Source organism: Saccoglossus kowalevskii, chromosome 19 (assembly GCF_978046115.1).
Source record: "Saccoglossus kowalevskii chromosome 19, keSacKowa6.1, whole genome shotgun sequence".
NCBI classification, from domain to species: Eukaryota; Metazoa; Hemichordata; class Enteropneusta; family Harrimaniidae; genus Saccoglossus; species Saccoglossus kowalevskii.
The window spans coordinates 24,467,250-24,485,700 of NC_140659.1; the positions used below are offsets into that span (position 1 = coordinate 24,467,250).

The 18,451-nt window shown below is 36.7% G+C and overlaps 1 long non-coding RNA gene across 1 annotated transcript; it reads left to right on the forward strand.

Moving 5' to 3' along the window:
* Positions 1 to 2,004: 2,004 nt before the first annotated feature.
* On the forward strand, positions 2,005 to 5,732 carry LOC144362056 (uncharacterized). The gene is made up of 4 exons (XR_014927418.1): positions 2,005 to 2,155; positions 2,259 to 2,300; positions 2,469 to 2,547; positions 5,656 to 5,732. It is a non-coding gene; the product is annotated as an uncharacterized LOC144362056 (long non-coding RNA).
* The last annotated feature ends 12,719 nt before the right edge of the window (positions 5,733 to 18,451 follow it).

Here is an 18,451-nt window from a genome sequence, read left to right on the forward strand (position 1 = left end):
GAATACAGGGGAAAATAAATACCTGCATTGGCATGTATTAACACCATTTCACGTAGTGTAGTCGATATCAAAGCCTCGTATATCTCATTATTACTTCGTTCTCCCATTCACAGGTGAAACATTAATAAATGTTATATGCATATTGATCTTAAAAAGTTTGTTTAACTGAATACATGTTTATATAAAATACGTAATTTTTTCTGCAATCCAAAATTAATAAACGTTTGTGCATCGGGTGTTCATCAATTGAAAGGTTTTGACAATATCAAACACCCTAACAGAATAATTACGTGTGGTATTTGTGTTTTTATTTCGTCGCACATGTACAGCTTATGTTCATGAGAACCTTGGCAGGCAACGAGTTGTCTACAATTTGATTACATGCGTGACTCATACACGTACAATTTATATAACTATTGCTCAAGACCAGTGTATTGCCGAACATCCGGCTGATCTGCACTGGCTCGGAAGATGAATTCTGATTGGCTAAAAAAAAACAAAAAAACTTGTGGCGTTGAATGCACGTTCATTGTCAGTATTGTTATGCAAATTCAAACTAGCTAATCATTTACAACCTTCCGAGCCAGTGCAGATTAGCCCCGAACATGCTCTGACCTCCGGTGTCTGCATACTTTCAGTTATCAGTGAAGATGTTAATGACATTCAATTCAATAGATGTCCAATCTACCGAGGATACGTAGCATCACCAATCTTTCTTTTTTTGATAAAATGTCATCGATCAAATTTTTAGTGAAAAATTGGCTAATAATGAATTTACCTATTTACAATGTATTCAATAAAGTTATCGATTATTCAAATAGCGCGATTGCAACGTATACATTATCTGAAAAGATAACACGAAGCTTAGTAGGACATACAGACAAAATAGTGAGAGCCAAAAATATGATGTTCCATATTTTTCCATTGAAGATTAAATTTAAAGTAATATAATTAAGCAACGTTGTTAATTTCATTATTGCCTATAATGTTAGTAAAAATCCAGATTAAAGTAACATGTTTTGTTTTATAAATAGCAATTAATCTTCTCATTTGCTGACGAAAAATGAATGCACATATTTATATTTACATATTTAAAGAGAAGTTGAAGCAATGGACAACCAGAAATAGCTTCCATAATTGCTAGAACTGTACTTTCATTATTTTAATGCGTGTGTGTACTGCGTTAAAATGACTAGATCTTTCGCTGGCGGTTATGCGATTTTCATTTCAAGTATTGAACACAATTTGTACAAGATTGTACCTGTCGCAAGACTTTAAAAGGTCGCTGCCGACGAACCTAAAATTCAGAATGACATGTTGGATGCAGTCTTGTCAAACTGGACAATTACCATACTCTGACTGACCCGATAAAGCGCACTACTATGTCATTGTGGAACTATTTTTGATAATCAAAGTGAATGAATGTACCATTTTAACCTAAATATAGCGACTGTGCCCCTTTAGATAGACTTGAGTAAAGGAATTATTAGTAATAAAAATAATAAACTGAAAGCATTGATCACATCAAAATGTCTAAATGGACTAGTGCAGTAAAGTCGCGAAGTTTAAACCGAAAAAGATCAATAGGAAGGGGACAATGACTGGCGTTAAAATAGATAGCCAATCAGTGACTAGCGGTAAACCAGCTGATAATAGCCGAAGTGAATACATATTTTTTTTTGTCTGCAAATAATGGGCTTCTTGGATTTTTATATGTACCACTTCTAAAGTGGCCAAATGAAACTTAGAAAAAGAAACTTTCCAATAAACCAAAAAAGTTGTTTTTAGTTTTTACATTTATTCTAGCAGTGAATTTATGCTACTATGTGTGACTTAGAATTATCTTATTATGAACTTGAGTGGTAATCATAGACGTTATTGGAATGTTGTTATTTTTGCATATTTTTTTTTTTACTTTTTCAGTTTGGAACAAATACCAGCTGTAAGTGCAAGCTACCTGTGCAGTTCAATTCTTTTGTTTAAATCAAACATTTGCATAGTTGGCCCCTGACCCCTGGCTGCCTTCAACCATGTGGCAGCTCATGTGGTCCCAGTGTTCTGAAAGTGAAGACGTGTTCTAGTTTCTTTGAGCCAAGATTAGGTACGGCACAGTGGTGGTTTGGTTTACTTGTCCCGAAAGACGTCACTATTCAAGGTAAGCATTATTAGTGTTTTTTGTAGTATTTGTACTTGTGTAATAATTTATTCCTTTGTGCACTAGACATTGAGCAAGTGCATTTTGTATGTTTTCTTCATAGACCACATGGCATGGAGTAAAGTACAAGATATTGGTGTCAACAGTTTGTGCAACTTCGTTATTTGCTAATTTTTACTGTTTTTTGAATTTCTATTTAGATTCGTGTCACATGTCTCGATGTGTATTGTAACTAGTGTACATAGAATAAATGAAAAGTCACGTGTTACTTGATGGTGTCATTATACTTACATTATACATTATACCTCCGTAGGGTTTTGGATCCTACACCAGCTATTATCACTAATGGTGTACCCAATGTTAACAATCCTGCTGAAGATCTTACAAGCAATGTATGTATAACCCGGACATGGTCTATGTTATTGTTTACTTATTTAAATAATATAAAATTACTGTAAATATGTTAAGAGTGTTCTAGTGTTTGGGTTACTGAAACGGCATTGTGAGTTTTACGGTACTGATTCATTTCCGCCTTGGTCGTTGCATTGATTTTGCGATGAAGGATTTTGTAGTGTAGAGTTTGTGTTTTCATGGGATTATAATTACCTATGGCCACACAACGTCTGGTGGCTATCGTATATGTTTTGTTTCGAATGGTTATTCATCAGTTAGTCAGCCGATAACTGTGTTTAGCCAAAGACATTAGAAAGATTTCTATTGTCTTTGGTTTAGCATTACAATCGCACTGTGTGTTAAGTATAGGGGTTGTGTTTTGTTAATTATTTCCTCCACTGAGACGAGAAGTCTTGGTTTGAACTTAGTTGATTATGTATCTTTATTTTACTTTGATGATTTGAATTCTGTTCGAATGTCATGAATGTAATGTATTTGAAAGACCGACTAAAATGTGGGCTGTTTATGGCGTGTGGAACGTGAAGGAGAGAGGCTAGAAAGTGTGACCTGTGAACGAGGTTGTCAAGAAACTGTCTCTTCGCGCGAACGACATTTTGAAAGTGGTAGTGGCGTTTTCATAGCTGTGGCTAAAATCAAGTGAAGTGGCGGAAATTGAGGAAGGAGGCCGACCTGGATCCGACAGAAGACTCGCTAAGGGGTCCCTCCATCGATGGTATGCTAAGTAACCAACTGGACTTGATGGTAACTTGGAATTCGCCGATTTGTCGTTGACTAGCCTGGTGCTGGGAACTACGTGCGCGTTGAGCACTTTGCCGTGAGTACACACGTAACACGTGACGAGGGACTGAATCGATAGTGATTGTTGTTTTCAGAGCTCTATAAAAGTGGGTTGGGCTGAAAGTGGTTATCATTTGATGTATTTCAATTGTGTTTATGACTACCTGTATTTCTATGCTATTGTGAAATGTTTTTTTGAGTGGAGAATACAGAATTGCCATGTTTATTGTTGATATTTGCAACACGTGTAGAATTGTGCAATTATTGTTGTTGATGGTGAGTGAATTTGTACGAGTCACTGTGGAACTGCCTTGATCCATCCGGACATATCACATTAAAGTGTTTGCCCTGGTTTATGTCCAAGTTGTTTAGAAATTGGAATCTGGCCGAGGTGTGGTATAAAACGGGTTGTTTATGCATTTTAAAAGTGGATTGAATCAGTGGCATATCACTGTTATTCCCACACGTGGACGTTGATGCTATATAACTGGCGCCTACGTTTTGGGGTCATATAAGTTTTAGTGTTTGTTGTATCTCAAGATCCAGTCATCAGATTCAGATGAAACTCAGCAGTCAGATAGTATGGGACAATTGCAAATCTGATTGGGAGTTAGTACCAATCTGTGCATAATTAATTAGCTTGATTTGCATATTAATTACTAAATTGATGTCTGAAGAACCAATGATTGAAACTTGACAGATGCTGACATGTATATGGATTTTCTGATTTTCAGTCTCCATTGAATTTGGAAGAATCAGAGTATGCAGCACACAGTGAACAGACAGTTGATGGAATTTCCGATGATACAGTGCAGTACTGTAATGCCAATAACTCTAGCAACAATCCTGTGGAGGTGTTACGGTATTTTCAAAAGATTATGGTTACTGGCCGAGCTTTGGATATTGAGGATGAGACTGAATCACTTGAAGGAGAAACAAATTTCAAACAGGGAAGATATAATCACTTCAGTATTTGTTGAAATCGAAGATATTGATGACTTCCGCAGAACACTTAAAATCTAATTTTATGATGAAGTGAGTTACAGTAGTCATGGTTATTATACTATATACTGCATGTGTTTCAGTAACTATAAGCCGGAAAGTATGCAAATAATTATATAATAAATCTGGTTTTACTCAGACAGCATAGTATTATAGTGCACTGTCACAGTGTAAGACCTGTTTATCGCACCACCCACAGAACTTCTTTCACTGCTAGTATGGGGTAGACAAGACATTCGTACTGAAAATGAAATACACATTCACCAAAATATCAAGTTAAAGCTCCTGACTTTAATACCTCTCATAATAATTACAAGAAATAAAGCACAGAAAAATACAATGAATAAAATCACTAAAATAGGGGATTGCTTAGGAAAGTGTGCATTGGTGATAACTCAGTTCCAGTAAGTATTATTGGACATAGTCAATGACTTCTGCAACACAACAACTGAGAAATACAGGAGTCTTGCTTGCAGAGAAACGCTGGTATTCTGGAGGGCACCGCTGAAAGCAGGAGATCGCAGAGCAGTTCATACAAGTCTCACAGAATGATGGTTGTAGCCTGTTATACTGTATCGTAGCAGCCCACACAGGAAAGCAAGTTGAAGTGACGGACACCAAGTTGAAATGATCGACCCAAACTGTCCTGAGTCTGTCCAATTTATAGGCAGTGACACCACCTGGGTCCCCACATAAGCCAATCAGAATGTGATCTTGCTATTAGCTGTGTCACGTAGGCAACTCAGTAGATCATAAACATGCTTTGTTATTCAAATAACAGCACACCTGGTAGATTCTAATTCTCCTTCCAAAGTTGTAAACACCCTTTGTTATGTAAATTACAAGCACACCTGGTAGAATCCACTGTCCTTTCAGAGTTGAAACAAGTATGACCTGTCAATCACCTTTATGACAGTTATCACAATACACACTGTTCATTCCCATGATTCCATGCACACTTCCATTTACAGGGTTTAAGGTAATATGATAAAACATGAAATAAAAGACGCTGACATGCATACCTTGAATATTAATTTCCTAGTTTGCATATTCATTTTCTATTTTACATTTCTGGTCGTATCTGATCAAAACTAGGGTAGGTAGATGTGGTAGAATACAGAATAATAGTGCAAATCTATAATCTATAATTACATAATTTGTATAATCATAAGCAACGGGCTTTGGCCTATTTTTGTGGAATAAATTGATGATTTACAAGTCAATCTTCTAATTTACATGGTCTGTACATGTATAATATAATACCCTAGTGCATTCTTATCAGTATTTGTTGATTTTATTTTTTTCAGAGAGCAGCAGATTTTGGTGGCCCTAGAAAAGATTTTTTTGTTTTTGTGTTTAGAGAAATAAAAGCCAAATAATTTGATACTGGACTGAAATTATAATGGGTGAGTGCAATGTATAATAGATTAATCATGTATGTTTCTTGTCTTTATTTAATCTTCTTTGTTTGTACCCTTCCCTCCCCCAACACACACATCTGAACCCGATCAGAAGGCGGAACAAATATTATGTTGAGTCAGACCATGCCATGTGATCATAACTGATGATCCCATACTCAACAATACAGTTGATGGTTTTGGGTTTTTTAGCTCTGCTGTCGACTTTGTCAAGTGGAGCTTATCATATGAGTGTTTGTCGGTGTCAATTTTTACTTTTTCGACTTCTTCTTGAAACCAACAAGCCTGATGCTTTGATACTTGGTGTACGTGTACCTTGGGTAGACCTCAGATTTGTTTATTTTATGATGATATGTTCAATTCTCTAATTTTAGTGAATATTTTTGGTGAAAAGTGATATTTTCGACTTCTTGTTGAAAGCAGCAAGTCTGGTTGCTTGGATATTATATATATATATATCTGTACTACATGTGGACCTCTCTCAGATTTGTTCATTTTGTGATGATATCTTCAATTCTCTAATTTCTCTAACAAGTATTTCCAGTAACAGTTGTCAAAATTATAATACAATTGTAGTTTGCGTAGTTTGTTTCTTATAACAAATCTCTGGTATTATTCAGATGACCTTAAGTGGATGTATACGGCCAGACCCATTAAATAATTTCTAAGTAAAAGTTCATAGGCTTTTACATGTTTTCTTTTTTTAGCTCTGCTGTCGAATTTGCTTCAGTATGTGTTGAAATTTATTCATGGTTACCTGTTTACATTTCAACAAGATTAAGCATTCTTAAGAATGTGTGTTGCATCTCTGGAAGGGTCTAGCCAAACTAGAAATACACTAGGTAATTTTATAATTGAGCTGATATGTTACAGTTGAGCTGTCATAAACATTTACTGAAACCTGTCCGAATTAAATCTAGAGAGTAGAATAGAGCCGTCTTTGTATTGTTTATAAAATATATTTATATATATATATCACTTGGAAACATGCATGTGTACGATTATATATTGTTATGGATTGCATCAAACCCTAACAATTGGGTATTGAACAACCACAATTAACCTTGACTCTATCCCATGTTTATCAAATTCCAACATGTGTACATCACATAGTAGAGACCTTCATCATATAATGACATGTTTCAGTAACATGATACACTTCAATCACATAATGGCAGGCTTTCATCACTAATGAAATATTTGCATCACAAAGTCATCACTTTGCATCACATAATGGCATATTCACATCGCATAATGGAATTCTTTCATCACATAATTATATGTGGTTGTCACATACTGATACATCTGTATGACGTAGTTACATGTCGATATCACATAATGATATGTCTACATGACATAAGGAGCTTTCTCCATGGCATAATGCAAGTTAAAGTAGACGACCATCTGATATATGACTTAAGACAGCCATGGCGTTCCATAGTATGGTTTGTGAGAGCATATAAGAGTCATACAGTTAATTCTTCCACAACGTGATGCTTGACATAAAATTGTTTTCTGAAGGTAATCTCATGACCATCTCATTATGCGTTGAATTAGGCACCATAGTTGATTGTATAGTTTATATATAAACAATTATGTTTACTTACTAGTCCCTCAACTTTTCACTGTTTCATGCTGCTTGCATAAAGTTGAATGCGCTAGTGCATAAATGTCCTATCAATGTAAATACTTCGATGACACATTTATTTCAGTGTTTTATAATTTTGAAAAAGTGTACTTTTGGGAGTTTTCAATGTGCTTAATTGTCATCAAAAAGTGTTTTAATAGCTCCCCAAAACACTTTTCTAAAAATATAAAACACTACGGTTTTGATAGCAAATACAAGTGTTTTAATATATAAAATGTTTTTAATTACAACTATCTGCTTTTAATTAAAACGGTGTTTTAATGAAAAACAAGAAAGTGCTTCCAAGACTTACAGTGTACGGAGACAACTAAGTCATCGACGGCATAGTATACGCAGGGTTATACGACCTTTGTGAATCAATCTACAGCCAATGCATGATGGTTCCACTATAAAAACAGCACCATGGTTCCTATATTTTTACTCTCAAATTTGTGTGACTGCATGAAAAAAAGGAGCAGCAATAACGTAATACAGAAACTCTTTTTCTAATAATAATTCTATATTGCTCAAAATGTAACCATTGCTTTCCGAGCAATGTTTCTATTATGTTAGCAAAACAATGCCAAATACTGCAATATTGACGCACCATTCTTTCTAAAGGTCACAGTAAATCGTTTGTTTGACTCGGATCATACAGCTGTGCGTCGGTCGATAGTCCCGCTGTACCTCCCTTTCGTGCATACATAATTGCGCTATCCTCGTAATAACCTTACATAACGAGTATGATGGTGAGTTGTGAAATGTACCGGGTTTCTTCTACTTGTGATTCAATTCATTCTATGCTCGTTTATAGCGTTTCTTTAATAATTCCGTGGGAAGCCTCACATTGGAGTTCACCCAACAATAGTAAATTACAATTTTTCCCCGCTAGTTGTCACCGGTTTGAAATTTCATTTCTCAAAAGTCATAGAGTAGTAAGTGCTGATTTCACTAATTTATTAAAGTCTAAATAGCTACCATCGCTGCTGATCGATGATGACTAAAATGCAAATGTGCTTCGAAGCAGAATTACCCAAGAGGGAGAGAATAAACATTTTGTACGTCGATACTCGGTCAATCAAAAACTTACATGCAACTGCGATTGCTTTAGGTCAAAACAAAAAATTGTTTTGTTGCCCTCAGCGACCGACCGAAAAATATTAAATATCGGGTTGCGTTTTTTTGTTCCAATATACCTCGGCTATTTACGATACCCTTAGTTTTCACCAGTTAAAAAAAAATCCGACCCACCGACCCAATTTTTCAATTTTCCGACTTGAGGGCAACATAAGTTTTTTTTTTTTGCCTTATTTTGACATCCGTCCTCATGACGGCAGGAGGCAATAATCTTTGGGCGTCATATTTTACTCATAAATGATCGCCATTATAATCCGTGTTGTCTGAAGGTGTTTATTTAAAAAAAAATTGAATTGATTCCTATATTTTGTTGAACCTGAAATGCGCACAATTACACGTGCATCGGGAGATGGCGATTATCACCATGCGAGCAATAAGCAATAGGCCCCCACCGACATGTACCGAAGCCGGGTATACCCTCGAGTTATTGCACAAGTCACGACATACATGCACGAGCCGCAATGCTTGTTGAACGGATGAACAAACTAAAATAAAAATATTCGAAAGAAACTGACGTACAATCTTCCGCGAAGTCAAAACCCAGCGTGAAAACTGTTATGGCGTCGTGTTATCATTTCCACTGAGCATGGAACTATAGTTCCATGCACTGAGGAAGGAACACAATGGATTACGTAAAGCCGATGAGATATTCATACAGTTATATAAACATAACTATCGCCATTTGGTGTGTTGAGTCTAAATTTACCTTTCCCCAAACCTTTAAAAATACTTGTATGACGCAGTTTTTTGCGATCCCCGGTGAAATGGACCATGCGAAGTTAGACGACCCGGTTGAAATTGGTCGTAATATTTTCCTACACAACGGCTATTCGCAGTTTTCCCTATCGCTCAAATGCCGGTGATACAAATTTGAAATGAAGTCGCATTGGAAGGGAAACTATTTTAAATCGAGGCCGGTTTCATACGAGTTGGGTCGATACAAATTAAATGAACCCTTGCCTCTGGAAATACCTGATTAATACAGTGCCTCGGTATCAGAGGTCGTCAAGCACAGCCATACTTTGCGACATCGCTACCGGTGCATGCTAGCTGACAAGGGGGGTTTCCAATTAATTAACAGAGTATTTTACTTTTGTGTATTTTGACACTGAAACCTTAGTTATCGATGACAGAAACAGCAGTAGTGTTTATCCATCGCATCGCAATGCTATTAGCACGGTGATTGTTACAGTGAAAAGTAAAATGAAATCTATGCACCAAGAGAACAAAAAATTGTGGCCTTGTTTTGCGCGAAAATTAAAATCGCGCTATCGGGCCTTCCTCCTACATTAAAAATAAATAGAAAATCAAATCATTAAACATTATTATACATCTGTCACCGTAACGCCAACAGTTACAGCGTGCTGTAATTTTGCGGTATTTAACGGGTTATTTTCATCCTACCATATAAGGATTTTTTGTCGTTTGCGAGGCTAGTTGATAGCGCTTGAGGTAAGAAAACAGGGTCCAGGACAAGAAATCTCAAACCACCGCACCGTAACTGAGGCCAGCAACTCATTTGCATATAACATCTACAGTGACTCGTAAACAAACTTTCGGAACTTTTAATCACATATGCGTGTCTCGGTTTCCTATATTTTAAAATCGTTTTTTTTTTAAATTTTAACACCAAGGCTGTCGGCTAAGAAAAGCGAAAAAAAATTACTCGGAGTGTCCACGAACCTGCACCAGTCCTATACCTTAAATACAAACTTGTTTTATTCCGCGTGAAAACAAAACATATCCCAAGTGGATAAAACAGCGTAAATACAAAAATTCACATAACAAAAGATTACCTTATTGACCTTTTACTACTTACTACTACACAACAAAAAAAACGGATTTTCCACGTTTCCATTCCGATTATTGTACAATTTGGCCCATTGAAAGTAGTTGTGAAATAAACCAGATGTTTGATTCATCATACTACCTGTAAGTGTACTGGATATTTGACGTTCAGCGCTACTTAATTACACCGAAATCTGAGTCATGGCGAGATGCGGTGGTGTATCATGTACGTATAGTGACCGGCACGGCGATCCCAACTCCAACATCTGACCTGGATACATTTTTGGTATAACCAAATTTGTGACAGTATGCCTGACAAATGTTATCGTTGTTCGGAGGTAGGTTTGTTGGTGTAAGATGTGATGCTCGCCTCGTTTTTGTGACAGAGAACACGTGCGGATTTAGGGGAGGCGCCCCAGCCCAAGTCCGCCATTCAACCCGCAGAAAAAAAAAATGCGCGGACGTTCCCAACGGCCACGTCAATAAGAGCACCCGTTACCGAATTTCCGAATCCGCCAGTGGGAGACGTACATGATACGCCTTATCTCAACTCAGACCGAATCAAGGTCGCTCTAATACAGTGGTTGGTGTACACTCGGGACAAATTTGCAGCTTCCGAAATTACTTTCATCATCTGCCCTAATTTATTTACCCCCACTGGAGAATTATAATACCATAAATATTCTGCATTATCCCGTTGAAACAGAAGGCAATTACCCAGGTGCAATTTCGTCTGATAGAATTCGGACGCCGCTACATCTGGCGTTTGTTTAGGTTTGTGTAGCAAATGACGATCGCCCAACTACCGACACTTTTACCAAAATACAATATTATGGATATATAATTGTTTAGATGTTTTAAATTCGATGTTTAGATTTTTTTCTTCAAAATTCATCCACTGTATTTCCCTAAAAATAAAATACTACCGGTTTAATGTAATTCCGCATTAAATTTGCAGTCAATTCATGTTGCAGGGCCATTTTGTGTAGTGTAAGTGTGCATTATCAGCCAATATATCCTTAATTGGATATGCAAATTTTGTGTTTGGACCAATCAGATAGATGGATTAACACCATCAATATACTGGTATAATATAATAAAGGGTAACACATACACAAGTGGCTCGAATAACATAAACAAGAATATAAAGTTTCCATCATTTTAAAGACTTCCAACCTATCACAATGAATAATAAACTGTCAATTTATAGTCTTTGATGCTACGTTTTCTATCAAACAGAAGAGCCAACGTTGGTGTGAATTTACCGGATTTCCATGACATCGGCGTCTAATAAAAATTGTGATTAGAAGGGAAATGTAATAATATATCATAAAACACCTAGCCATGCGTTTGTGTGAATTAAACCGATTCAGTAACATTTAATTAACTATTTAGGTTTGACGTATATTGTGAGAACTGCTCACCATAAGCACTTAATCATATATTGGCATGCATATAAATACATTCATGACATGGCATCAACGTTATGTATTAAGGTATGTAATACCCGGAGATTAATTTGCGTAAATACTGTAATATTGCGTGGTAATTAAGATATGTCAAAGACATCTCGCCTATGATCACCCGCTCACTCTTATTAAGATGTTCATATCTTGTACGGCTATAGGTGATGAAGTGTGATCGTTAAATATTCCGTCAATTCAAGTTGGTATTTTCAGAGATGGTGAGAAATCAAGTTATCCACTATAATGACAAGTACTATACTGAAGCTATAGTAACTTAGTTACTACGTATATACACTACAGGTGATGTTTATTGAAACACTCTGAAGCATTCTCACAATTCACATGGTTGCCAAAGTAGCCATTTTATACGTCTACAGCCGTCAACACTACAAGCTTGTTAATCGATTTTTTTTCCTGGACAATACAAGTAGATGGAGCAATATATTGGACACAAAAAAGTAACGCTATTTTTACGGACTATGGGCACCGTGTGATGGCGGAATAAATCTTTAACGTATCTATCACGTCACAGTGCCATGAGGGTAACACATGAGGTAACATGTTACGTATGCATGGGCAAGCTATCCACATGTGAAAGATAGATATTTGGAAAAAGTCAGGATTACTTCTGTCTTTTTGTACATAGTATATATTACCATACGTAGTATTATTAGTCAATACCACGTGCAGCCTTGTTATGTTATCAGAATATAATTGGTAGGTTTTTGACGTCAACCCACGAACATACAAACAAACGAACGAGTTTGACTCTCTCAAATTTGTACGGATCGTTACAAATCAAAACAAGTACGACGGTTAAATTCGTCTTGCGTTTTCGTCGCCTATGAACTCGGGAGCGGATTCTTTATTTTGTTTACCTCGGTGATTATTTCTCGGGAAATACCCGTTCATTCAGGAAGTCGGGGGTATTTTTTAAGCTGTAATCAATTGTTTTTATTTTCGTAATAATGTAATTTAAATAAATAAAAAACGTAAATTCATAGACAGCACAAGGTGTCAAATATAATCAGCTATTTTATTCGTTCGCAATTTGTACAAAGATATTATTTTTTGTAAGTGTATAAAGCATTTTCCAAATGAAATGTCGTAATTCGTACGCAATTTCAAATTTTGATTCCTAAACACAAGTTATCGAAAATATTATAAAAAGTAAAATGTAATTAGGAATTTGCTTTACCTGTAAAGTGTAAAAAAAAATATTTTTCCGTAAATGGAACTTTCATTTTATTTCCCGTAAAAACGTAAAATGTCGTTTTTTATTACCTGTGACCTGTACCAGATAGTGCTACCCCCTTTGCCGCCCCTCATTCCACTAACAACACGTACATACCTCTATAGGTTTAGTCCTATGGCATATACGGGCATAGTTGTGGTCGAAGACACCAAGCAAACAAATTTGTTTTTATAACTCCCAGACTCTTACTCTATCCGCTAAAATTGCACTTGGTAATGACCCAACATCTTCTAAACATTAAGCCCCAATTCCTAATGTTTCTAATTAGCACACAGGCCACCGGGAGATCCAGTAAACCTGCATATTTCACTGTTAGAAGATCGAAAACCGGTTTCATTTTTGTCAATTCACATCAGTTACTATGAATATCACGGTACTGATTGTTTGCCAAATCTGTCATTACTTGAGAATTGGTCAAGATTTCTTTAAAACTTAGTTAGGTTTGAGTGCAGAGATACAAAATAAGTAAAAGTCTTGTCAACCACTATTATCTAGCAGTGACGGTAAATAAATAAACTGTTCACAATATACAGGATTTTCTCCTCTACTAAGTCATAGCAATTTTGCTCGAATTCAATTCGGATCTCATTCAGAGTTGTGGGGAAGGTGAAGATAGAGCTAGACTAGACGAAGGTGGTGTATTGTACAGAACAGTAAACTAAAGTACAGTTTATCTACGGGGAGAAATGTGCACAACGCTGCTCACCCGGGAACTTAAATTTACCAGTTATACTTGTTTTTATATATTGTGGAAATATTCATTACAATTTCATATTGAATGCGCCTATATAAACGATAACTATATAACACGGAAATATTCAAACTGCGGTGATCACATTTCACTTGTTATTCACGCATAACTGTATTAGTGTATACAACCCTGGAATAAGCACGATATCAAATAATTTACCTTATTTATTGTATATGTACTGAAGTATTCATAGTTAGAGCCTCGCTCAATAATATTGGTAATGACTGTGCAAATAAGATAATAGTCTTTTCTAAATTGGACAACTTGAATTAAGCGGTTTGTTTTGACACTTCATTTATAATGTTTAATTTTATAGTTACGCATAGTTGAATAATTAAACCTGTGGAGTCATTTTCTTGCACAAACAGGATTATCGAGAGCAATAATATAACAATGCAAAATAGTCCCGTGTCCACGTAATAATTACGGCATTTTCACGACAGATTGAGCAAGTGCGCCGACAAAATAAAACAATGTGAAAAACCAAGCGTCTGCCAACATTTGCATATGAAAAGAATAAAATACCGGATTAAGGATTCAGAGTTCAAAACTGGTTACTCCCCTTGTGGTGTATCCATTCTGCATTCCTAATCGCTTCGCTAGTAAACATACGGCCGCAGAATGCACTAGTATACTCATATTACCTGTAATGAATTCGCAAATAGCTTGTAATAAATAAATACCGAAACAACCACTACACCAGCACTTTCCCAAATTTACCATATGAAAATTGGTGCTTACAAGTCTTAGTGGGGGATTTGGATTATAACACGATCTAAATCCAACGTTAAGCCTATAAACGTTCCATTGTTTTTAGTGCCAAACCCCTTTGTTAAGTACAACAACAAATATTTCGTTGGTGTTTGTGAGCTCTTGTGTGATTGGTCAATGCATGGACAGCTCTTCCACTTCCGTGTTTTACTCCCTATCAATTTGGGCCCTGTTTAACCATAGACAGTATAGTACATATAGTAACACCAATGTCAAACGCCGTATGCCCAACGTAAGCAGGGCTGGAATATTATGATGAGCAAGTAAACAATAACGTCATATTTACTTCCATGCGATGTCACTACTTTCGTATCAAACTACAAGTATCTTTCCGCAATGCGCATCTTCCGAACACACAATAGTTATCAGATGTTCTCGTGAACGTGGTTCACTAGTAAAAAATATGACTTTTAATATATATGTTCCTGTTTAATTGAATAAAATTAAAAGTTAGTTTCAGACGGCAGTAATGTTTCCGTACATGTTATATTCATCAAAACGAGTAGTCTGGGGTATACTAGTACTCTGACCCATGCCGAGGACTTCCTGTTTGTAATGCTATATGATAAATCAGATTAACTATCACGTGAAACCAAAGACAATTGTCTTTGGTGAAACCAAATGAAAATCATTATACCCAATTGATTCTGGGAAAAAATGACATTTGCAATAATAATCGACGAGCAGGTCCGGGTAGTAACGTTCGGTTGACGAAATAGACGATACAACAGTACTGATTGGACCTACATGAATGCTACTCTATTTCACATAACCAAATGTTGTTGTTTTTTGCTGTTGTACATTATCTTCGGTAATAACTCCGAAAGTGAAGTCTTATATCTTCAGGAGAACGTAGCCGTTAAAACTTGCAAAACGAGTCTGTTTCAATCCATCATCGCTTAAGCAGCATACAATTTATTTATTTTTTGACTCATTTAAAAAATACGAACGGTGTCAATATTTAAAACTGCATTTTGTCTGTCTCTAGCGTGCCTCAGAATGATATAGATCTTGGCCGATCGTATTTTTACAAAGGACCTGAATGTACAGCACTAATTTCACCCAACCTCCTGCTCGCTTCTGCTTTTCGATTATCATTTTTAATCGCTTTTGCAACCGCCTGTTGAATAATTTTCGCTTATTTTTTGAGCGCGCGAACCCAGAAATATCGCCCGTCTGCATGCTCGCATTTTAAATACATGGCATCAATATGTTCCTGGTGTATCTGCTCTCTGCCCTAAGGAGTTAGCATTGCCTGTATCACGTAATTGTCTCGATAATCATGTTGTTGAAACGATATAGCAGCCCTGGATTCAAACGGAACACATTCCCGCTGTACGTTCGCGAACGAAACAAAGTATGATGGTTTGGAAGTGTCGTTCGAAATTAAATAATGGTTAATACTCATTGAATCCTCAAACTTTAGCACTAAAACAACCATTTCGACAACTCATGTGCCAGTGTCCAGTGTTTGAACAAGCGGTCAGTGTTTTTAATAAGCGAGTGAGAAAAAAAGGGATAAAAACATGGTCGTGTTTCCGGTCGGAAATTAAGTGATATGTTATAAAATGTTATAAAAGCGAAATATTGGGCGAAATGAGTATTGATGCCCATTTATAGCTTTACATGCGTCACCAAATAGGGACATGGTTAGAGTTGGTAGTACCATGGAAGGTACTAATCCATGGTAGTACCAGTACTAGTATACGCGGGGAGGGAGTCCAGAGAGGGAACAGCCAGCATCCCTTTTACGGGAAAACGTGACATCTCGACGGATTTGTTTCGTACTCACATGTAATATTAGGTTTTGCGGGCTTCTGAATTCAAAAATGATGACTAAATCAGCTAAAAAGCAAGCGTTTAGTAACATACATATGCAGAAGTTGGTTTGCCAGTACTTAATCCATTTTTAACACCTAGGCTACTCTATTGACATTGGTTGTTTATTTCATGGATTTGGCACTTGAGGTAGCTGATAAGCCGTGTCGAAAACGTGCACAAAACGACCATTCTGTGCACGTTTTCGAAACGGATTAAAAACCAGTTGTAAGCACAAATTTTCATATGCTTATTATACATGATTTCATCCCATTTTGACAGCGAATGTCCCATCATTTTTCGCACGTTTTGAGTGCGTATAGGTAAAAGTACTATGCAGTGCACGAGTGTTCGAATTTCAAATTAGAATCGTGTCAAGGTCGGAAAGGTGGCCAACCCTTACCCGTATCATACTTAATCAATTACTATAGTATATGAAACGATCTCTGTGTTTACACATTTAAATATGAAAAGCAAATAATACTGAGCGTACAATGGTGTAACGGTGTTTGTTTTGACGAGCACACAAAGCAACTCAAGTCACACAGTACAACTGTCTACCAGTATATAATAATATATAATACGAGTTACAGAAATGATGGGCCGATCGTTTCGTGAATGAAAGGCATGCACACGTGCGTAATACAATCAGCATTGCTCTGGCGGTTATTGCACGTACATAGACGCACGCTGCCTTCTGTTCGCACATTGGCGTTAATTAAAAAAAACTGCGGGTACCAACATACAACAACATTGTTGCATAAGACAACGTGACTGCCTGAGTTTTCAATGGAAGTTATGTATATTAAAAGAAATATTCGGCGATGCGTTTTAATCGTTCAATGCAGTGGCTTTCAGAAAAAAATAGTGCTACGTAATGACGAAAGTGCTTTTGATTTGTGCGACTTACTTGTATAGTAAGTTGTATTCGATATTATATTGAGTAATCTGCAAACCTACTTCCACTGCTACTTAATAAGCTTGAACGTCAGAGCTTGCTTTATTGTTTTCTCGCTGCTGACTATAAAAGTAGAATTAACGCTATAAACATACGCATTTCGTAAGTACACTAAGATATACAAGCCAGCTACTTCCATGTAACCTACCAGTTTTATTTCCCACATTTTTATCCTTTACCTCAAATAAATGCGATTACTCAATCAATCAGTTGAGTATGATACTAACGTAACTGATCGTCAACATGACACTAATGCACGTCAATGCAAATGGTTTTCAAAAAGTAAAAGTTCTTAGAGCCGCGAAATTATTTTACTGTTAGTGTATATGCGTCAGCCTTTCTGTTTATGTAAATAAAGACCACGCCCTCGTACCCTGTTATGCGTGGTCGTATGATTGAGCTGTTGTTTCTATGACAACCGTGAAACGCAGTTTCAATGCATGAGCGAGGCAGTTCTCGATCAGAACCACTCTTCTCCTGGTTGAATTCGCGACACTCCTGCTCTGCAGCACCCCGAGTGTCGAAACACGTGGACGCGATGGACAGAACTTCGATGGTGAAAGACTATTACAAATTTGTCTTTAACTGTACATGTGACGAGAATGAGTGTTACCAGAGTCCGTCGTATTTGATGTTCAGAGAGTTGTTATGTCAAGGCGTATACAATGAATCTGTATCATTCAACGGAACTATCCCGGATTACTCATTGTTCAGAAAACAGATATCGTTCACTGGTCGCGTATTGCTTGGCATTGCTTATACTGCCGTGATCATACTATCCCTGTGTGGGAACGTTGTCGTGGTGATTACTCTTTCCAAAATCAAACGTCCTAGAAACAATATGAACGCCTATCTGATAAACCTGGCTGTAGCCGATATATTGATGGCGATGTTTTGTATGCCGTTCACGCTTGTTTATATTGTGTTCCAGCAATGGATGTTCGAAGATATACTTTGTCCAATTGTACAGTTTACCAAACAGGTATGATACTTGCTATTGCAATGATTTGTACACTCACTAGGCTCTTCCAATCCCCACTATACCAGTAATTACCAACGTTAAACTTTAATGCTGAAATTAGACCCACCATTCAGGACGAGCACATTGCATTTG